The sequence below is a fragment of the Daphnia carinata genome, chromosome 2 (genome assembly GCF_022539665.2).
Source record: "Daphnia carinata strain CSIRO-1 chromosome 2, CSIRO_AGI_Dcar_HiC_V3, whole genome shotgun sequence".
Lineage (NCBI taxonomy): Eukaryota > Metazoa > Arthropoda > Branchiopoda > Diplostraca > Daphniidae > Daphnia > Daphnia carinata.
The window spans coordinates 221775-241994 of record NC_081332.1 but is presented as its reverse complement, the minus strand read 5'-3'; the positions used below and the strand labels follow the sequence as shown (position 1 = coordinate 241994).

Below are 20220 nucleotides of genomic sequence, written 5' to 3'. Positions count from 1 at the left end.
TGTATGTTAAGTAAAAAGAATCTCCCTTCGGTCTGCCAGTCTCACTTTGGGTAAAGTAACATTCAGAACACAAGTAATTTGCTTAAACGAATTGGGGAAATAAATTTCTTATCCATTTGTTAAACACCTGTTGTGGCCCTTGGTTAAGTTTCTTAACTAGTCACTCATCATTCGCCAGTGGATGTGTGGCGCAATGGATAACGCGCCTGACTACGGATCAGGAGATTCCAGGTTCGATCCCTGGCACGTTCATTGAAAACGTGAAACGTAAAGAACATTGATTGATAATGGTTTTTGAAGCCGTGTTTAACTGGAGTGATGGTGTGGTCTTAGAGGTCGTGCCAGCAGTCAAGTGGCCTGACGTCGGTAGCTTTTGTCTCAATCCATATTTAAGGCCAATACAGCAACGTTTCGCAAAGTGGGAGACTAGCTTAGTGGAGATTGCTGCAAAATGGGAATGTGTGGAGTTTGTACAGAAAGAAACCTTTGGGATGTCTTAACGGATGACGAAGCGTGGTCTTTTCTACAATACTTCACTTACCGCAATGACTGGAGGCATCCCTTCTATTTCGAGGAAGGAATTTGGTTCACTGAATGGAGTATCGTACAAAACATTTCCACTAAAGAACCCTGCAAGCCTTGCCAGGTCGCTGAATCCTACCATCACGGTGACGGTGTTCATAAGTGTATGTTAAGTAAAAAGAATCTCCCTTCGGTCTGCCAGTCTCACTTTGGGTAAAGTAACATTCAGAACACAAGTAATTTGCTTAAACGAATTGGGGAAATAAATTTCTTATCCATTTGTTAAACACCTGTTGTGGCCCTTGGTTAAGTTTCTTAACTAGTCACTCATCATTCGCCAGTGGATGTGTGGCGCAATGGATAACGCGCCTGACTACGGATCAGGAGATTCCAGGTTCGATCCCTGGCAGGTTCATTGAAAACGTGAAACGTAAAGAACATTGATTGATAATGGTTTTTGAAGCCGTGTTTAACTGGAGTGATGGTGTGGTCTTAGAGGTCGTGCCAGCAGTCAAGTGGCCTGACGTCGGTAGCTTTTGTCTCAATCCATATTTAAGGCCAATACAGCAACGTTTCGCAAAGTGGGAGACTAGCTTAGTGGAGATTGCTGCAAAATGGGAATGTGTGGAGTTTGTACAGAAAGAAACCTTTGGGATGTCTTAACGGATGACGAAGCGTGGTCTTTTCTACAATACTTCACTTACCGCAATGACTGGAGGCATCCCTTCTATTTCGAGGAAGGAATTTGGTTCACTGAATGGAGTATCGTACAAAACATTTCCACTAAAGAACCCTGCAAGCCTTGCCAGGTCGCTGAATCCTACCATCACGGTGACGGTGTTCATAAGTGTATGTTAAGTAAAAAGAATCTCCCTTCGGTCTGCCAGTCTCACTTTGGGTAAAGTAACATTCAGAACACAAGTAATTTGCTTAAACGAATTGGGGAAATAAATTTCTTATCCATTTGTTAAACACCTGTTGTGGCCCTTGGTTAAGTTTCTTAACTAGTCACTCATCATTCGCCAGTGGATGTGTGGCGCAATGGATAACGCGCCTGACTACGGATCAGGAGATTCCAGGTTCGACTCCTGGCAGGTTCATTGAAAACGTGAAACGTAAAGAACATTGATTGATAATGGTTTTTGAAGCCGTGTTTAACTGGAGTGATGGTGTGGTCTTAGAGGTCGTGCCAGCAGTCAAGTGGCCTGACGTCGGTAGCTTTTGTCTCAATCCATATTTAAGGCCAATACAGCAACGTTTCGCAAAGTGGGAGACTAGCTTAGTGGAGATTGCTGCAAAATGGGAATGTGTGGAGTTTGTACAGAAAGAAACCTTTGGGATGTCTTAACGGATGACGAAGCGTGGTCTTTTCTACAATACTTCACTTACCGCAATGACTGGAGGCATCCCTTCTATTTCGAGGAAGGAATTTGGTTCACTGAATGGAGTATCGTACAAAACATTTCCACTAAAGAACCCTGCAAGCCTTGCCAGGTCGCTGAATCCTACCATCACGGTGACGGTGTTCATAAGTGTATGTTAAGTAAAAAGAATCTCCCTTCGGTCTGCCAGTCTCACTTTGGGTAAAGTAACATTCAGAACACAAGTAATTTGCTTAAACGAATTGGGGAAATAAATTTCTTATCCATTTGTTAAACACCTGTTGTGGCCCTTGGTTAAGTTTCTTAACTAGTCACTCATCATTCGCCAGTGGATGTGTGGCGCAATGGATAACGCGCCTGACTACGGATCAGGAGATTCCAGGTTCGACTCCTGGCAGGTTCATTGAAAACGTGAAACGTAAAGAACATTGATTGATAATGGTTTTTGAAGCCGTGTTTAACTGGAGTGATGGTGTGGTCTTAGAGGTCGTGCCAGCAGTCAAGTGGCCTGACGTCGGTAGCTTTTGTCTCAATCCATATTTAAGGCCAATACAGCAACGTTTCGCAAAGTGGGAGACTAGCTTAGTGGAGATTGCTGCAAAATGGGAATGTGTGGAGTTTGTACAGAAAGAAACCTTTGGGATGTCTTAACGGATGACGAAGCGTGGTCTTTTCTACAATACTTCACTTACCGCAATGACTGGAGGCATCCCTTCTATTTCGAGGAAGGAATTTGGTTCACTGAATGGAGTATCGTACAAAACATTTCCACTAAAGAACCCTGCAAGCCTTGCCAGGTCGCTGAATCCTACCATCACGGTGACGGTGTTCATAAGTGTATGTTAAGTAAAAAGAATCTCCCTTCGGTCTGCCAGTCTCACTTTGGGTAAAGTAACATTCAGAACACAAGTAATTTGCTTAAACGAATTGGGGAAATAAATTTCTTATCCATTTGTTAAACACCTGTTGTGGCCCTTGGTTAAGTTTCTTAACTAGTCACTCATCATTCGCCAGTGGATGTGTGGCGCAATGGATAACGCGCCTGACTACGGACCAAGAGATTCCAGGTTCGACTCCTGGCAGGTTCATTGAAAACGTGAAACGTAAAGAACATTGATTGATAATGGTTTTTGAAGCCGTGTTTAACTGGAGTGATGGTGTGGTCTTAGAGGTCGTGCCAGCAGTCAAGTGGCCTGACGTCGGTAGCTTTTGTCTCAATCCATATTTAAGGCCAATACAGCAACGTTTCGCAAAGTGGGAGACTAGCTTAGTGGAGATTGCTGCAAAATGGGAATGTGTGGAGTTTGTACAGAAAGAAACCTTTGGGATGTCTTAACGGATGACGAAGCGTGGTCTTTTCTACAATACTTCACTTACCGCAATGACTGGAGGCATCCCTTCTATTTCGAGGAAGGAATTTGGTTCACTGAATGGAGTATCGTACAAAACATTTCCACTAAAGAACCCTGCAAGCCTTGCCAGGTCGCTGAATCCTACCATCACGGTGACGGTGTTCATAAGTGTATGTTAAGTAAAAAGAATCTCCCTTCGGTCTGCCAGTCTCACTTTGGGTAAAGTAACATTCAGAACACAAGTAATTTGCTTAAACGAATTGGGGAAATAAATTTCTTATCCATTTGTTAAACACCTGTTGTGGCCCTTGGTTAAGTTTCTTAACTAGTCACTCATCATTCGCCAGTGGATTTGTGGCGCAATGGATAACGCGCCTGACTACGGATCAGGAGATTCCAGGTTCGACTCCTGGCAGGCTCATTGAAAACGTGAAACGTAAAGAACATTGATTGATAATGGTTTTTGAAGCCGTGTTTAACTGGAGTGATGGTGTGGTCTTAGAGGTCGTGCCAGCAGTCAAGTGGCCTGACGTCGGTAGCTTTTGTCTCAATCCATATTTAAGGCCAATACAGCAACGTTTCGCAAAGTGGGAGACTAGCTTAGTGGAGATTGCTGCAAAATGGGAATGTGTGGAGTTTGTACAGAAAGAAACCTTTGGGATGTCTTAACGGATGACGAAGCGTGGTCTTTTCTACAATACTTCACTTACCGCAATGACTGGAGGCATCCCTTCTATTTCGAGGAAGGAATTTGGTTCACTGAATGGAGTATCGTACAAAACATTTCCACTAAAGAACCCTGCAAGCCTTGCCAGGTCGCTGAATCCTACCATCACGGTGACGGTGTTCATAAGTGTATGTTAAGTAAAAAGAATCTCCCTTCGGTCTGCCAGTCTCACTTTGGGTAAAGTAACATTCAGAACACAAGTAATTTGCTTAAACGAATTGGGGAAATAAATTTCTTATCCATTTGTTAAACACCTGTTGTGGCCCTTGGTTAAGTTTCTTAACTAGTCACTCATCATTCGCCAGTGGATGTGTGGCGCAATGGATAACGCGCCTGACTACGGATCAGGAGATTCCAGGTTCGATCCCTGGCAGGTTCATTGAAAACGTGAAACGTAAAGAACATTGATTGATAATGGTTTTTGAAGCCGTGTTTAACTGGAGTGATGGTGTGGTCTTAGAGGTCGTGCCAGCAGTCAAGTGGCCTGACGTCGGTAGCTTTTGTCTCAATCCATATTTAAGGCCAATACAGCAACGTTTCGCAAAGTGGGAGACTAGCTTAGTGGAGATTGCTGCAAAATGGGAATGTGTGGAGTTTGTACAGAAAGAAACCTTTGGGATGTCTTAACGGATGACGAAGCGTGGTCTTTTCTACAATACTTCACTTACCGCAATGACTGGAGGCATCCCTTCTATTTCGAGGAAGGAATTTGGTTCACTGAATGGAGTATCGTACAAAACATTTCCACTAAAGAACCCTGCAAGCCTTGCCAGGTCGCTGAATCCTACCATCACGGTGACGGTGTTCATAAGTGTATGTTAAGTAAAAAGAATCTCCCTTCGGTCTGCCAGTCTCACTTTGGGTAAAGTAACATTCAGAACACAAGTAATTTGCTTAAACGAATTGGGGAAATAAATTTCTTATCCATTTGTTAAACACCTGTTGTGGCCCTTGGTTAAGTTTCTTAACTAGTCACTCATCATTCGCCAGTGGATTTGTGGCGCAATGGATAACGCGCCTGACTACGGATCAGGAGATTCCAGGTTCGATCCCTGGCAGGTTCATTGAAAACGTGAAACGTAAAGAACATTGATTGATAATGGTTTTTGAAGCCGTGTTTAACTGGAGTGATGGTGTGGTCTTAGAGGTCGTGCCAGCAGTCAAGTGGCCTGACGTCGGTAGCTTTTGTCTCAATCCATATTTAAGGCCAATACAGCAACGTTTCGCAAAGTGGGAGACTAGCTTAGTGGAGATTGCTGCAAAATGGGAATGTGTGGAGTTTGTACAGAAAGAAACCTTTGGGATGTCTTAACGGATGACGAAGCGTGGTCTTTTCTACAATACTTCACTTACCGCAATGACTGGAGGCATCCCTTCTATTTCGAGGAAGGAATTTGGTTCACTGAATGGAGTATCGTACAAAACATTTCCACTAAAGAACCCTGCAAGCCTTGCCAGGTCGCTGAATCCTACCATCACGGTGACGGTGTTCATAAGTGTATGTTAAGTAAAAAGAATCTCCCTTCGGTCTGCCAGTCTCACTTTGGGTAAAGTAACATTCAGAACACAAGTAATTTGCTTAAACGAATTGGGGAAATAAATTTCTTATCCATTTGTTAAACACCTGTTGTGGCCCTTGGTTAAGTTTCTTAACTAGTCACTCATCATTCGCCAGTGGATTTGTGGCGCAATGGATAACGCGCCTGACTACGGATCAGGAGATTCCAGGTTCGATCCCTGGCAGGTTCATTGAAAACGTGAAACGTAAAGAACATTGATTGATAATGGTTTTTGAAGCCGTGTTTAACTGGAGTGATGGTGTGGTCTTAGAGGTCGTGCCAGCAGTCAAGTGGCCTGACGTCGGTAGCTTTTGTCTCAATCCATATTTAAGGCCAATACAGCAACGTTTCGCAAAGTGGGAGACTAGCTTAGTGGAGATTGCTGCAAAATGGGAATGTGTGGAGTTTGTACAGAAAGAAACCTTTGGGATGTCTTAACGGATGACGAAGCGTGGTCTTTTCTACAATACTTCACTTACCGCAATGACTGGAGGCATCCCTTCTATTTCGAGGAAGGAATTTGGTTCACTGAATGGAGTATCGTACAAAACATTTCCACTAAAGAACCCTGCAAGCCTTGCCAGGTCGCTGAATCCTACCATCACGGTGACGGTGTTCATAAGTGTATGTTAAGTAAAAAGAATCTCCCTTCGGTCTGCCAGTCTCACTTTGGGTAAAGTAACATTCAGAACACAAGTAATTTGCTTAAACGAATTGGGGAAATAAATTTCTTATCCATTTGTTAAACACCTGTTGTGGCCCTTGGTTAAGTTTCTTAACTAGTCACTCATCATTCGCCAGTGGATTTGTGGCGCAATGGATAACGCGCCTGACTACGGATCAGGAGATTCCAGGTTCGACTCCTGGCAGGCTCATTGAAAACGTGAAACGTAAAGAACATTGATTGATAATGGTTTTTGAAGCCGTGTTTAACTGGAGTGATGGTGTGGTCTTAGAGGTCGTGCCAGCAGTCAAGTGGCCTGACGTCGGTAGCTTTTGTCTCAATCCATATTTAAGGCCAATACAGCAACGTTTCGCAAAGTGGGAGACTAGCTTAGTGGAGATTGCTGCAAAATGGGAATGTGTGGAGTTTGTACAGAAAGAAACCTTTGGGATGTCTTAACGGATGACGAAGCGTGGTCTTTTCTACAATACTTCACTTACCGCAATGACTGGAGGCATCCCTTCTATTTCGAGGAAGGAATTTGGTTCACTGAATGGAGTATCGTACAAAACATTTCCACTAAAGAACCCTGCAAGCCTTGCCAGGTCGCTGAATCCTACCATCACGGTGACGGTGTTCATAAGTGTATGTTAAGTAAAAAGAATCTCCCTTCGGTCTGCCAGTCTCACTTTGGGTAAAGTAACATTCAGAACACAAGTAATTTGCTTAAACGAATTGGGGAAATAAATTTCTTATCCATTTGTTAAACACCTGTTGTGGCCCTTGGTTAAGTTTCTTAACTAGTCACTCATCATTCGCCAGTGGATTTGTGGCGCAATGGATAACGCGCCTGACTACGGATCAGGAGATTCCAGGTTCGACTCCTGGCACGTTCATTGAAAACGTGAAACGTAAAGAACATTGATTGATAATGGTTTTTGAAGCCGTGTTTAACTGGAGTGATGGTGTGGTCTTAGAGGTCGTGCCAGCAGTCAAGTGGCCTGACGTCGGTAGCTTTTGTCTCAATCCATATTTAAGGCCAATACAGCAACGTTTCGCAAAGTGGGAGACTAGCTTAGTGGAGATTGCTGCAAAATGGGAATGTGTGGAGTTTGTACAGAAAGAAACCTTTGGGATGTCTTAACGGATGACGAAGCGTGGTCTTTTCTACAATACTTCACTTACCGCAATGACTGGAGGCATCCCTTCTATTTCGAGGAAGGAATTTGGTTCACTGAATGGAGTATCGTACAAAACATTTCCACTAAAGAACCCTGCAAGCCTTGCCAGGTCGCTGAATCCTACCATCACGGTGACGGTGTTCATAAGTGTATGTTAAGTAAAAAGAATCTCCCTTCGGTCTGCCAGTCTCACTTTGGGTAAAGTAACATTCAGAACACAAGTAATTTGCTTAAACGAATTGGGGAAATAAATTTCTTATCCATTTGTTAAACACCTGTTGTGGCCCTTGGTTAAGTTTCTTAACTAGTCACTCATCATTCGCCTGTGGATGTGTGGCGCAATGGATAACGCGCCTGACTACGGATCAGGAGATTCCAGGTTCGATTCCTGGCAGGCTCGTTCATTGAAAACGTGAAACGTAAAGAACATTGATTGATAATGGTTTTTGAAGCCGTGTTTAACTGGAGTGATGGTGTGGTCTTAGAGGTCGTGCCAGCAGTCAAGTGGCCTGACGTCGGTAGCTTTTGTCTCAATCCATATTTAAGGCCAATACAGCAACGTTTCGCAAAGTGGGAGACTAGCTTAGTGGAGATTGCTGCAAAATGGGAATGTGTGGAGTTTGTACAGAAAGAAACCTTTGGGATGTCTTAACGGATGACGAAGCGTGGTCTTTTCTACAATACTTCACTTACCGCAATGACTGGAGGCATCCCTTCTATTTCGAGGAAGGAATTTGGTTCACTGAATGGAGTATCGTACAAAACATTTCCACTAAAGAACCCTGCAAGCCTTGCCAGGTCGCTGAATCCTACCATCACGGTACGGTGTTCATAAGTGTATGTTAAGTAAAAAGAATCTCCCTTCGGTCTGCCAGTCTCACTTTGGGTAAAGTAACATTCAGAACACAAGTAATTTGCTTAAACGAATTGGGGAAATAAATTTCTTATCCATTTGTTAAACACCTGTTGTGGCCCTTGGTTAAGTTTCTTAACTAGTCACTCATCATTCGCCAGTGGATTTGTGGCGCAATGGATAACGCGCCTGACTACGGATCAGGAGATTCCAGGTTCGATCCCTGGCAGGTTCATTGAAAACGTGAAACGTAAAGAACATTGATTGATAATGGTTTTTGAAGCCGTGTTTAACTGGAGTGATGGTGTGGTCTTAGAGGTCGTGCCAGCAGTCAAGTGGCCTGACGTCGGTAGCTTTTGTCTCAATCCATATTTAAGGCCAATACAGCAACGTTTCGCAAAGTGGGAGACTAGCTTAGTGGAGATTGCTGCAAAATGGGAATGTGTGGAGTTTGTACAGAAAGAAACCTTTGGGATGTCTTAACGGATGACGAAGCGTGGTCTTTTCTACAATACTTCACTTACCGCAATGACTGGAGGCATCCCTTCTATTTCGAGGAAGGAATTTGGTTCACTGAATGGAGTATCGTACAAAACATTTCCACTAAAGAACCCTGCAAGCCTTGCCAGGTCGCTGAATCCTACCATCACGGTGACGGTGTTCATAAGTGTATGTTAAGTAAAAAGAATCTCCCTTCGGTCTGCCAGTCTCACTTTGGGTAAAGTAACATTCAGAACACAAGTAATTTGCTTAAACGAATTGGGGAAATAAATTTCTTATCCATTTGTTAAACACCTGTTGTGGCCCTTGGTTAAGTTTCTTAACTAGTCACTCATCATTCGCCAGTGGATGTGTGGCGCAATGGATAACGCGCCTGACTACGGATCAGGAGATTCCAGGTTCGATCTGTAACGAAGTCATCAAAATACAATTTTTGATTATATTTTATCTTCATTGTTTGTTTTCTTTATATTAAAATTATATATTATGTTTGTTATGCATTATATTTAAAGTATACATTATAAATATAGTAATTTGTAGTGTCATTGACATTTCCTTGAATTCTATTTTCATATTATACTTTACATCCTGCTTATTGGTGATTGGATGAGCTTAATGCGTAGAACATCGCGCCATACATTTCCTGAATAAGAAATGTTGCTGCGTGAGATATTCAATAACTTATATCCGGAGCTCATCTGTCGGAAATGCTATGTTTCCCTCAAACATGTAAAACGTATAAAACGATACCCTTTTTGTCCCCAAAAGTTAGTTCCACAGTTCTTCAGCTCTCTCTTGTTCTAGTTCCAGTTTTAGTTCCAGCTCTCATTCTTAGTGCTCCAAGTGTTATTATTTTCTTCAAATATAGTGAGTTTAATTTGTTCTTATTCAATAATTATTGTGAGTGTCTTCATCGCTTCTTGTGCGACCGACAAGTCCCGTTTTTCCTTATCTTTTCTCTTCAACGTTTGACATCTTTATTCCATCTTCGCCACAGCGGTGACGGTAAGACTAAATTCGCCTGACTCCATTTTGTATTTCCGTTTCCCATTTATATCTTATATCTGTGTATGCTTTTATTATCTTTGGCCTATTAGAATAAAATATATTCGGCATTCTGGTAACGCCTTCCCGAGTTCATTTTTCCTATCACAATTTGTCTTTAATAACGTAAAGTCATTCTTTTCAATCACTAAAAGAATGCTTTACATAATGGTGGCAGCGATCTATCGAACTCACCCACAATGACGGATAATATTTTTTCTAGTAAGCATAAACTTTCTCGCACACCTGTATCCACTATTAAAAGTCCTATTGAGCCAGTTATTCAAATTGATGAAGGTGTAGCCAGAACCCTTAATTTTGATAAAACTTCCACTTCAAATCTTGCTGGATCTGATAAGTTTACGGGTAATAAAACTTCGAGAAAAGCAACAGAAACTATCAGGAAATCTGCCTCTCCTGTTTTGAAGCCTAGTGCAATTCCAAATAATCCCCAGCTAAGAAAGTTAAGATCGAACTCTGCGTATGAGTTAGTAAAGCCAGTAGACCTTTCAAACGTTCGCAAACCACGAGCTCAAAGTAAAGCTGATACCTCGACCGTAAGAAATTCTCCTTCCTTCATAGCCCAACTAGTAAACCGTCTTTCACCCAAGAAAACCGTTTCCACAAACACTTCCCCAACAAACGCTTTTTTTGAACAAGTCTCGGGTTTGTTTGCAAAAAAAAAGACAACCAATGGAAGACCAGCTCAACGTCAACCTCCAGCACCTGTTCCAAGAGATCAAGAAGAAAGGGGACACCATCTTCCAACTACCGAACAGCCAGCTACCGTTCCTACTGCTAGCCATCAAGAGCCTCAAGGAGAGGGAGAAGGACTTCCAATCGAGCGACCCGAAAATCTGGGATCATCTGGGATCATTCAGAGGAATTACGACGCCGAAAAATTAATACTAACGGATCGGAAACAACCGAAGACACTTCTGAAGTAGCTGACATCCATTCTGGAGGTGAAAGCCAGTGTACCGATCACGAAGAAGACGAAGAAGCAGACGGAGGAAATTGTGACGGAGCTCAAGAAAATTTTCACACGACACGCGAGACAGGTTCTGACTTGCCTACACGGACAAATTTACAACATAATAGACCTTCAAGTGGTCACACCAACAACAAAGCGAGAACTATTCGGCTTCGTTCCAAGACGGGACATCACCGACAGAGACGAGGACGGGAGATACGTGGAAATCATCACCAAAGTGAGCGACACATCCCTTCATCTGGAAGAGATCTTGCTGGCGTCCCAACGAACGTTCCTGAAGGAAGTAGCCAACCTAGCGGCATACCTAAAGACACTACAACTCATCAACAATTTGGAGGTACTACAGCCGGAAATCATATTCCTTTTGGACAAACTGAACAATTTTCCGGAAGCCAACAACCCGTTCTTCGCACAGCAGGCGAGCGACATCAAGCCAATAATCACGCAAACGGAACAAACATTGAGACAATCGCTGACGTTCATACAAACGAGACCAACGCAGCAACAAAGCACGCCAATCCAACAAACATCGCCGCTGTCGGGAAGCATTCCAAAGAGGAAACGGTCGCGCAGAAGAAACTATCATTTCAATCAGTCACAAACCCTACACTGTCCTACGTACCCTCTACCCTGTCTTCGAGCCCGCCCACCCAGCCAGTCGGATACAACGCAGGGGAATTTAAGGCAATTACAAACGACATTTCAGAACACCCTCAAAATTCCCAGGGAAGAACTTTGAATTTTTTAAAATTTAATCCAAACATGGCGGAAACTTGTTCAAACATGACGGCCACGGTCGATGATTTGAACGATTTCCAAAATAATCAACACACTTTTTCCCGTTTACAGCTACTTCCTTCTTTTTCTGGAAATCCCCTGGTGCGTTTTGACTCCTGGTTAGAATCTTTTGAAAGTATAGTAGAAGGATCAGGTTGGTCTGAGGGGAAAATTATTCAGATGTTAAGGGCAAAATAGGCTGATAAAGCTTTCTCGATTATTCAGGCAACTTTGAAGGGTCATCCTCACAACTATGCTTTAATTAAAGAATCTCTTCTTGATCATTTTCATGGTGACGAAAATGCTGACTTTTATCAAAAGAAGTTTAATAAAGCTAAGCGTAAGCCAGGGGAAAAGATTATAGAATATGCTCATCGTTTGCAGGAAATTTTCAAACGCGCATATCCTGTAGGCTATTCAGAAGCATCTTTTGCTATAATTCTTATGCAAAAATTTATAGAGGGGTTGGATTCCAAATTACAATCGAAAGTTAAATATAAAGAATTTAAGAATTTTAATGATCTTATTTCGGCAACACGAATGTATGCATTGCGACTGGAGGCCATGGAAACGAATAGGGAAAAACATGATTTTATTAGGGCAGTGACTGAGCCTCCTGACACCAAAGACGCAGAATTAAAAGAACTAAAGGAAATAATATTGGAGCAAAAAGAATTCGTCAAAAATGCCGTAGCAAATATCAGACAGGGAAGCAAACAAGTCGATGACCCAAAAACTGAAAAGGAGGAAATTAAGAGCGCACTTCTTGAGCTAATGCAAGCGGTAAGGCAATTGCAATTTGATAAAAACGTATCAAGCGCACCGTATAAAAAGCAAGTTTCGTTCCAAACTAGTAACAGTATCCAGGATAGGAATTGGAGACCTCCGCAGCAGAATAACAATAACAATGGCGCACAACCTTTCAATAAATTCCCGGGTAGGCCTACAGCTCATAAAACCCCTTTTTCAAAACCAGCTGGTGATTCTCACCATAAGCCTACGCAGCCACAGCTGATTTGCAATTTTTGTGGATATAAGGGTCATTCTCAGACAAATTGTTACAAATATCAACGGCAAAGTTTGGAACAAGCTCAGCCACCAATATGCTATTCATGTCGGGAAATTGGCCATAAATCAAACAACTGTCCAAAGGCAAAAAACCAGAGTAGGCCTAACATTCCAGGTCCGCCTCCGAATCAGGGAAACCAATAGGTATCAACTGTAACTTCGGGTCAGTTGATAGGGAGCCTCCGTGTAAATCCCGACAAGTCGCAAAATTAACAACCATAACGAATGAATCGACACCGAGAATTCCATTGAAAATTCATCAGATCCCATTTCAAGCATTATTCGATACAGGAGCGTCTAAGAGTATTATTCATGAGAAATTATTTAAGAAATTACCCCAAAGAGGTCAAGTGATCTGCAGTCAACTTGATTTTGATTTATACGATGTAGGGGAGAAAAAATTACATACGCTGGGGAGCGTTACTTTGCCCGTGCGATACGGAGAGTCAGTTTTGGAGCAAGAGTTTATTGTTACAAATGGTGTTTCTGAGGACTGTATCCTTGGATGGGACGCAATCCAGAAACACGGATTTCGACTTGATGGAGAAGCCAAGAGCATTTATTTAGCAAGAGATAAGCAGGGATCAGCTATTTCTAGCATTCCGGACATGGCAGTTACTTCGGTCAAAAAGACGACGTTATCTCGTCAGACGTCGCTAGTAATTGCCGCGCAAATGAAAGGGTCATTTCCGTTTGTTCCGCCGAATACAGCTTTTATATTTACCCCAGCAGAAGATTTGCCGGCCGGCGTTTTTATTGAGGAGTTCGTAGGAAAAGTATCGAGAGATGGAAAATATAATATTCTAGTTGAAAATCATTCGTTAAATCAAGTCAAAATTCCTAGGGATACGAAGTTAGGTGGCATCGAAGTTACTACTCGAGCGATCGGAAAAATTTCTTTAAATAAAGTTGAGGACAAGCCTAACGTAGTAAAAGAGCCTATTGTAATTCCGGAGGTCGACCCCGAATTTCAAACACAGCTCGCTAAATTATTAAATGACTTTCACGACTTGTTCGCTGCAAAAGATTCAGAATTAGGCAACACAGATCTTATAAAACATACAATTGATACACAGGGACGAGGCCCTATTCGACAACGCCCATATAGAGTTACAAATAATCAAAGAAAATTATTGGAGGATAAGGTACAAGAAATGCTTGATGCGAATGTAATTCAATACTCGCATTCGCCATGGGCTTCACCTGTGGTTTTAGTTGAGAAAAAAGGTGGAGAAGTCAGGTTTTGCGTCGATTATCGGAAATTAAATAGTATCACAAAGAAAGATTCGTTTCCTATGCCAAGGATAGATGAAACATTGGATAAATTGTATGGGAAGAAATTTTTTACTACTCTCGACTTAGCTGCGGGATATTGGCAAATTCAGGTATATGAGCCAGCTATAGAAAAAACAGCATTTGTGGTAGAAAATAATCTATACGAATTTAAGCGTATGGCATTTGGCTTGTGCAATGCACCTGCCACATTTCAAAGACTAATGAATTATGTACTGAAAGACGTTTTGGGAAGTAAGGCATTAGTTTATTTGGATGATGTAATAATCTTTTCGGATAATTTCGAGGACCATTTGAGGGATATTCGGGAAATTTTTCAACTACTACAGGATGCAAATTTAAAATTAAAACTAAAAAAATGCCAGTTTATTAAACGATCGGTAAATTATTTAGGCCAAGACTGAAGGAATTAAGCCAGATCCAGGGAAAATCGATAAAATAGTGAATTATAAAGCACCTTCTTTTATAGACGAAGTAAGATCATTTTTGGGATTAGCCGGATATTATAGGAGATTTATTCAAAATTTTGGATCAATAGCTAAGCCATTGACCAGATTAACTCATAAAGACCTTAGCAAAAAACCTTTTGTTTGGGGTACTGAGGAGCAAAATGCCTTTGAAAAATTACGAACTTCTCTCGTTACGCCCCCAGTATTAGTTTACCCCAATTTCAATGAAAAATTTTTACTTTTCACAGACGCATGTGATTATGGAATAGGAGCGGTACTTTCGCAGATACAAAATGGCCACGAACATCCGATAGCGTATTCTAGTAGACAATTAACAAAAGCTGAGATGAAATATGCCACTACAGAGAAAGAAGCTTTAGCAGTGATTGATGCAATTAAACATTTTCGACATTATCTTTTGGATAAGCCATTCGAGATTATTAGTGATCATCGTCCACTACAGTGGCTTAAGGATCAAAAAGATAACAATGGGAGATTAGGACGATGGGCTATATTATTAGCTGCGACCAATTATGAGTTAAAGTATAGGCCTGGTCGTATTCACCAAAATGCTGACTGTTTGTCACGTTTAAAGGTGGCGAGTATTCAAACTGGGAAAAATATTAAGTTTATTTGTGAGAAACAATTAGAAGATGAACTTTGTATAGCTATTAGGAATTATTTAGAGAAAGGAGAATTGGATGAAATTTTTCAACAAACTAGACCAGATTGGGTAAATGAAATTGAATATTTTGAAGTCATCGAAGGTACTCTTTATCGGCATGAGTTGCCTTTGTCAAATAGCAAGCGCAGCGACGTAAATTATCAATTGGTGTTACCTGTAGCGCTCCGCCATCTAGTGCTCAAGGAATTACATGACGCACCGATGGGAGGGCATTTAGCATTTTATAAGACGTATTTAAAAGTAAAAAACCATTATTATTGGCCTAACATGAGGGGCGATATTAAAGAGTATTGCCAAGCTTGCGAAATATGTATACTAACACTTCCTCTACATATAGAGCAGTTTTGCACCCTCATGAAGTCGCCAAAGCTCCTTTTCAAGTAATTGGAATGGACTTTTTAGGGCCTATTACTCCGATTTCGCCTAACGGAAATAGTTATATTTTAGTTATTACTGATTATTTTAGTCGATGGGTAGAAGCAGTTGCTTTAAAAGATCAAACTGCGTTAACAACAGCCGAGTGTATATATAAGACTATAATTGTACGTCATGGGATACCAAAAGCAATTCTTTCTGATCGTGGGACTAATTTCACTTCAAAATTATTTCGATATTTTTGTAAGAAATTGAAGATTGATCAAAGGTTAACAACTGCATATAATCCAGCCAGTAATGGGGAAACAGAGAGATTCAATAGGACATTAACAACAATGTTAAGGAAAGAATTAAAAGATGGAGAGCATTCCAATTGGGAAGATATGTTAGACGACGTATTATTTGCTTATCGTAGCTCAGTGCACGCCTCAACACTTGACACCCCTTATTATTTACTCCACGGTAGGGATCCCAATATTCCAATAAATGAATTTCTTGATGCGTCCCCAAAAACATTTAAATCTTCTTCGGATTATGTAGGTAATTTAGCGGAACGTTTGCGTTATAGTTTCCAAAGGGTTAGAGAAGAAAGCGGAAAAGCTAGGGAGCGTCAGAGGGAACAATATAACAAACGCGCCAAAGAAAGACGATATGTGGTAGGCGATAGAGTGTTATTGGATATTCGCGTAGTTAAAGATAGGGATAGCAGGAAATTCACTTCGAAATATAAAGGACCATATAGGGTAGTAAAAGTGTATTCTAATAATACTGTAGATATAGCGGATAACTCTTATATCTGTCAACGTACTCATGTTAACAGATTAAAACCTTTGTACGAAACAATGCTTTGGAAGACCGAACATTGTCCACCATTTGAGACCCCTTTTGAGTTTGAGAGTCGATTTCGTAAAACGATTTCAACCCAAACAATTGATTTATCAAAAAACGAGGATGGGCTTATAGATGAGTTTAATGATTTGTGTGATGTCCAAGAAATTGTAAACATTTCTCTCGTAAACAACGCACTTCTGGATGAAGAGATGAAAATACACACCGGAAATGGATTTGAAAACCAGCAATTTCAAGCAAGGGAAAATCAACAAAATTCTATGGAAATCCCAATGAAGACGGATTACATTCAACGGAATTCACAAGATTCTGGAACTTCTCAAGAAAATTTGAAAAAAGATGATCCTCAAACGGTCTCGAACACCGGACGTCCACAAAGAAATCGCAGGAAGCCTATTCGATACACCGCTGGATTTTAATTTGAAATTTTTTTTTTTTTTAATGATGGAAAAAGGACTATATAAGCTGGTGACACATAGTGGCAGATATTCAACAGTTTGTTGGTGATCTTGAGCACAACATGGATTCGGACAGTACTGTTGAGCTGAACGCCTGGGACGTCGCCCAAACCATCGAAGTGGCGATGACTTCGCAATTGTCCATGGGAGAGGAAGAGCCCGCGGGAAAAAAGTGCAAGCTCGAAGAAGGAGAGATAGAAAGCACTGACGAAGAAGAAGAAATCAAGAGGGAGAAGGATTTAGAGGAGTTTCTGCATCCAGCAATGACTAAAGAACAACGAAAGTATAAAGATGAAACCGATAAGATTTGTGATGAAATGTTAGAACCCTACCGAAACCAAGAATGTCATTCTGAAGATTCAGAAGACGAACACAACTGGCGTAAAGAAAAGAGGCGTTTCAACAGGGAGATGCGGAAACGGACCAGAGATTTGGCGGACGAACTTCAACTCCACATCCGCCAGGAAAATTGGAGAAAAGCAGTTGTCAAATTGAAAAGGATTTTGGATTTGGACCCTGAGAACAGGAGCCCACCTCTCTACGGATGGTTTCCTGAGGATTGGAATCCCCACTACCGTTGCAGATTCTGCAAGAATAATTAAAGAAGCAGGACAGCTGAAGATTTTATCGTCTTTATAAAATTTGTTTATTTGTTGTAGTGCTTTTTGTGTGGCCTATTATATTATTCCTTTTGTGTATGTGTTATTTTTCTTATGACTCTATTCATGTGTCCTTTTGTCAACTTTTAGTATCTCTTGCTCTTGCGCTTATCCGACAAACAATATACTTATCCTTTAGATACAAATTTTGGGTATACAATTTTAATTTTGGCTCTTACGAATGATAATAAAAGAAAAAAAAAGGGGTTTTCTTTTCTTTTACGAGCCACAGTTGGTGTAGACATTGGAAAAAAAAATGTTAGTTTTAATAATGAATAAAAGAAATTCAAAAATAGCAGAAGAAAGAGTAGTGTTACACTACTGTATTAGAAATTGGATCAGCGAACGGCAAGGGTGCGAATACAGTTCAATATATATATATATTTTCAAATATATATAAATAGAATTTGACGACAATTTTTGTCTGTTTCTTATAGTTATTTTTAAGTTGTACGAATTGTTAATTCTGTTATATATATATGTTTATTATAAATGAAATTTTTTTTTTATATATGCTTGTACTTCTTGGAAATTGTAATCAATTCCCTTCTTCATGTTACCCATATATGGTTATCTCTTCGTTTGCTTTGCAACAAAAAATGGATTCGGAAACAAAAGAAGAATTGCTTACAACATCAAGAAGAAACATTAAAAGTTATTTCAAGAAAGCTGACAATGACACTTTTTGCTTATATAACAAACGTGGGCGCAAGGAAAGGGATCAATCCTTTCTCACAAGTCTTGAAAAATCATTTTAACAAAATGTCTAAGGACCATACGGGAGATTATCGGCTTTCCCCGTACACCACTCGTCGGCATAGCTCCAACAGTGCTTGGCGGCTAAGGCCAATTGATTTCGATGAGCCGGAAGCGGGGCCATCGAACCGCATTACCCCTCCACCTGTTCCGCCCCGGGTACCTTTCCCACCGTAAGTGACTTTGCCATCCCGTACCCGCATCCGTGCTCCACCCCGGGTCCAGCCCAACCCGGCTCCACCTCAAACAAGATCCAACCCGGTGCGCGTAAGGCCAATCGCTACACTTATGCCGGAACCCGCACGCCCCACCTGGCCTACCCGACGCGATTTAAATCTTCATGAACTTTACCTTCGCACCGGAGTTTTAAGATTGGCGCTACTAAACGCTTTATACGAGGAGAATTGGCAAGGAGCGGTGGAAAACCTTCAAGCAATTTTAGAACTTGACCCACAGAACCGCATGCCGCCACCACCAAATTGGGCGCTATCCCAATGGTGGATACAAGACGTCTGCCCTACCTGCGGACGGGCCGGAAGACGCCCCAATGGCCCGATTGTCGTGACCATTGATGATTGACCTTTCATTATTGTTTTCGTTATACTATTATTTTTGTTTGTTTTTTTTCCACATTCATTTCTTTTATAATTTTATCTCTTGTTTTCTTCATATTATTATTCATTATATACAACTTTTTAATCTTACACTTGTCTTGTCTTAATTCTTTCTCAATAATAATAATTAAAAAAAAAAAAAAAAAAAAAAAAAAGTTATAGCGAATGCACAAAACATGTTACTAGAGAATTTTATTTTATTTCTCACTTTTGTTTTCTTTTTATCTTATAAACGATGTTAAAAATTATATGTGTTTTTGAAAAATGTTTTCCTTCAAAATTATATGCCCTTAAATTCTGTGTTCCGTTTTTCTTAAGTATAACATTATTAACAATCCGATACCGAGTAAGTTTAGAACATTTTATTAAACCTTTATTTCATACAATTACATTAACAGCAATAGCACAAACATGAAAAACTATCAATGATGTAGAAACAAAACTTTTCTTCTAAACGCACAAATTGTTTTACACACACAATTCCTCTTCTACTGCATCTCCAAGTCACTTTTTCTTCTTGAATGTAGCCACCGCCCAGATTTTTTTTCACAACGCGTCTCTCACTTTACACTTCTTTTCACTTTCCCTTTCGAGCGAACACTGAATTTGTTCCAACACTTCGCAGCTAGCGAAGAAAAAATGTTTTTACTTCCCCAATTTTGCCAGAGGGCAACTAACAAGCCTCCCCTTCCACTCGCGTTCATATTTCCAAAAATTCCTTGTCCCCCTCCAAGCGCGTTAGCTCCGCCCACCTGTTCATGTTTCACATCTTTTCTCTCCGTTTCTAACAAAGTCCTTTTTCCATTGCGTTGGACTTAGAAAAAAATCGAAAATCTGAGTTTGACCTTTGGCGCACGGACTTTTTCCGCCATAGAATTTAAAACGTTTCTTTTCTTCTCCGCATAATTAAACGAAACAATCTTTTTCAATTATTTCCTTCTGAAAAATACGAGCATCTTCGCCTCTTCCCAGTAATATCACTTTCGATTAAAAAATAAATTTTCCTTCTGCCCAAAACACAGTTATAATGCGATACCCTTTTATTTTCCTATCTTTTGCTGTAGCGCGGCTACTGAAAAGCCGACGGGAGACCGTTGACCTTTCAAAGCCGTCGGAAAGTTTTTTACTTTTACCTTCTCTTCTCTTCTTTCTTTACCTTTTATTTTATTTCAACTATATATATATATAATCCAAAATATTATAAAAACCCAATGTCGATGTAGAATATTTTTGGCCACTGCTCTGTGTATTGTTAAATTTTTCTTATGTATTGTTTTTTTTTTATTTTTTTGACATATGTAGAAATGTCGCCTTTTCCAATTGTCTTACTGCTATGTCTTTTTGGGCTTCACGTTCGAGCCTTTGAAACGACCGTATGCGATTGTACTGAATCATCAAAAATGGGAATAATTCAATTTTCGGATGACGATTGTCATCCGGAAATAAAGATGAACACTC

The 20220-nt window shown here is 40.6% G+C and overlaps 12 non-coding genes across 12 annotated transcripts; all 12 read left to right on the top strand.

Moving 5' to 3' along the window:
- Positions 1–179: 179 nt before the first annotated feature.
- Positions 180–252, top strand: Trnar-acg (transfer RNA arginine (anticodon ACG)). The gene has a single exon. It is a non-coding gene; the product is annotated as a tRNA-Arg (tRNA).
- A 612-nt stretch (positions 253–864) lies between these two features.
- Positions 865–937, top strand: Trnar-acg (transfer RNA arginine (anticodon ACG)). The gene has a single exon. It is a non-coding gene; the product is annotated as a tRNA-Arg (tRNA).
- Positions 938–1549: 612 nt separating this feature from the next.
- Positions 1550–1622, top strand: Trnar-acg (transfer RNA arginine (anticodon ACG)). The gene has a single exon. It is a non-coding gene; the product is annotated as a tRNA-Arg (tRNA).
- A 612-nt stretch (positions 1623–2234) lies between these two features.
- Positions 2235–2307, top strand: Trnar-acg (transfer RNA arginine (anticodon ACG)). The gene has a single exon. It is a non-coding gene; the product is annotated as a tRNA-Arg (tRNA).
- A 1297-nt stretch (positions 2308–3604) lies between these two features.
- On the top strand, positions 3605–3677 carry Trnar-acg (transfer RNA arginine (anticodon ACG)). The gene has a single exon. It is a non-coding gene; the product is annotated as a tRNA-Arg (tRNA).
- Positions 3678–4289: 612 nt separating this feature from the next.
- On the top strand, positions 4290–4362 carry Trnar-acg (transfer RNA arginine (anticodon ACG)). The gene has a single exon. It is a non-coding gene; the product is annotated as a tRNA-Arg (tRNA).
- Positions 4363–4974: 612 nt separating this feature from the next.
- Trnar-acg (transfer RNA arginine (anticodon ACG)) lies at positions 4975–5047 on the top strand. The gene has a single exon. It is a non-coding gene; the product is annotated as a tRNA-Arg (tRNA).
- Positions 5048–5659: 612 nt separating this feature from the next.
- Trnar-acg (transfer RNA arginine (anticodon ACG)) lies at positions 5660–5732 on the top strand. The gene has a single exon. It is a non-coding gene; the product is annotated as a tRNA-Arg (tRNA).
- A 612-nt stretch (positions 5733–6344) lies between these two features.
- On the top strand, positions 6345–6417 carry Trnar-acg (transfer RNA arginine (anticodon ACG)). The gene has a single exon. It is a non-coding gene; the product is annotated as a tRNA-Arg (tRNA).
- Positions 6418–7029: 612 nt separating this feature from the next.
- On the top strand, positions 7030–7102 carry Trnar-acg (transfer RNA arginine (anticodon ACG)). Its single transcript has one exon. It is a non-coding gene; the product is annotated as a tRNA-Arg (tRNA).
- A 612-nt stretch (positions 7103–7714) lies between these two features.
- On the top strand, positions 7715–7791 carry Trnar-acg (transfer RNA arginine (anticodon ACG)). The gene has a single exon. It is a non-coding gene; the product is annotated as a tRNA-Arg (tRNA).
- A 611-nt stretch (positions 7792–8402) lies between these two features.
- Trnar-acg (transfer RNA arginine (anticodon ACG)) lies at positions 8403–8475 on the top strand. Its single transcript has one exon. It is a non-coding gene; the product is annotated as a tRNA-Arg (tRNA).
- Positions 8476–20220: the final 11745 nt, after the last annotated feature.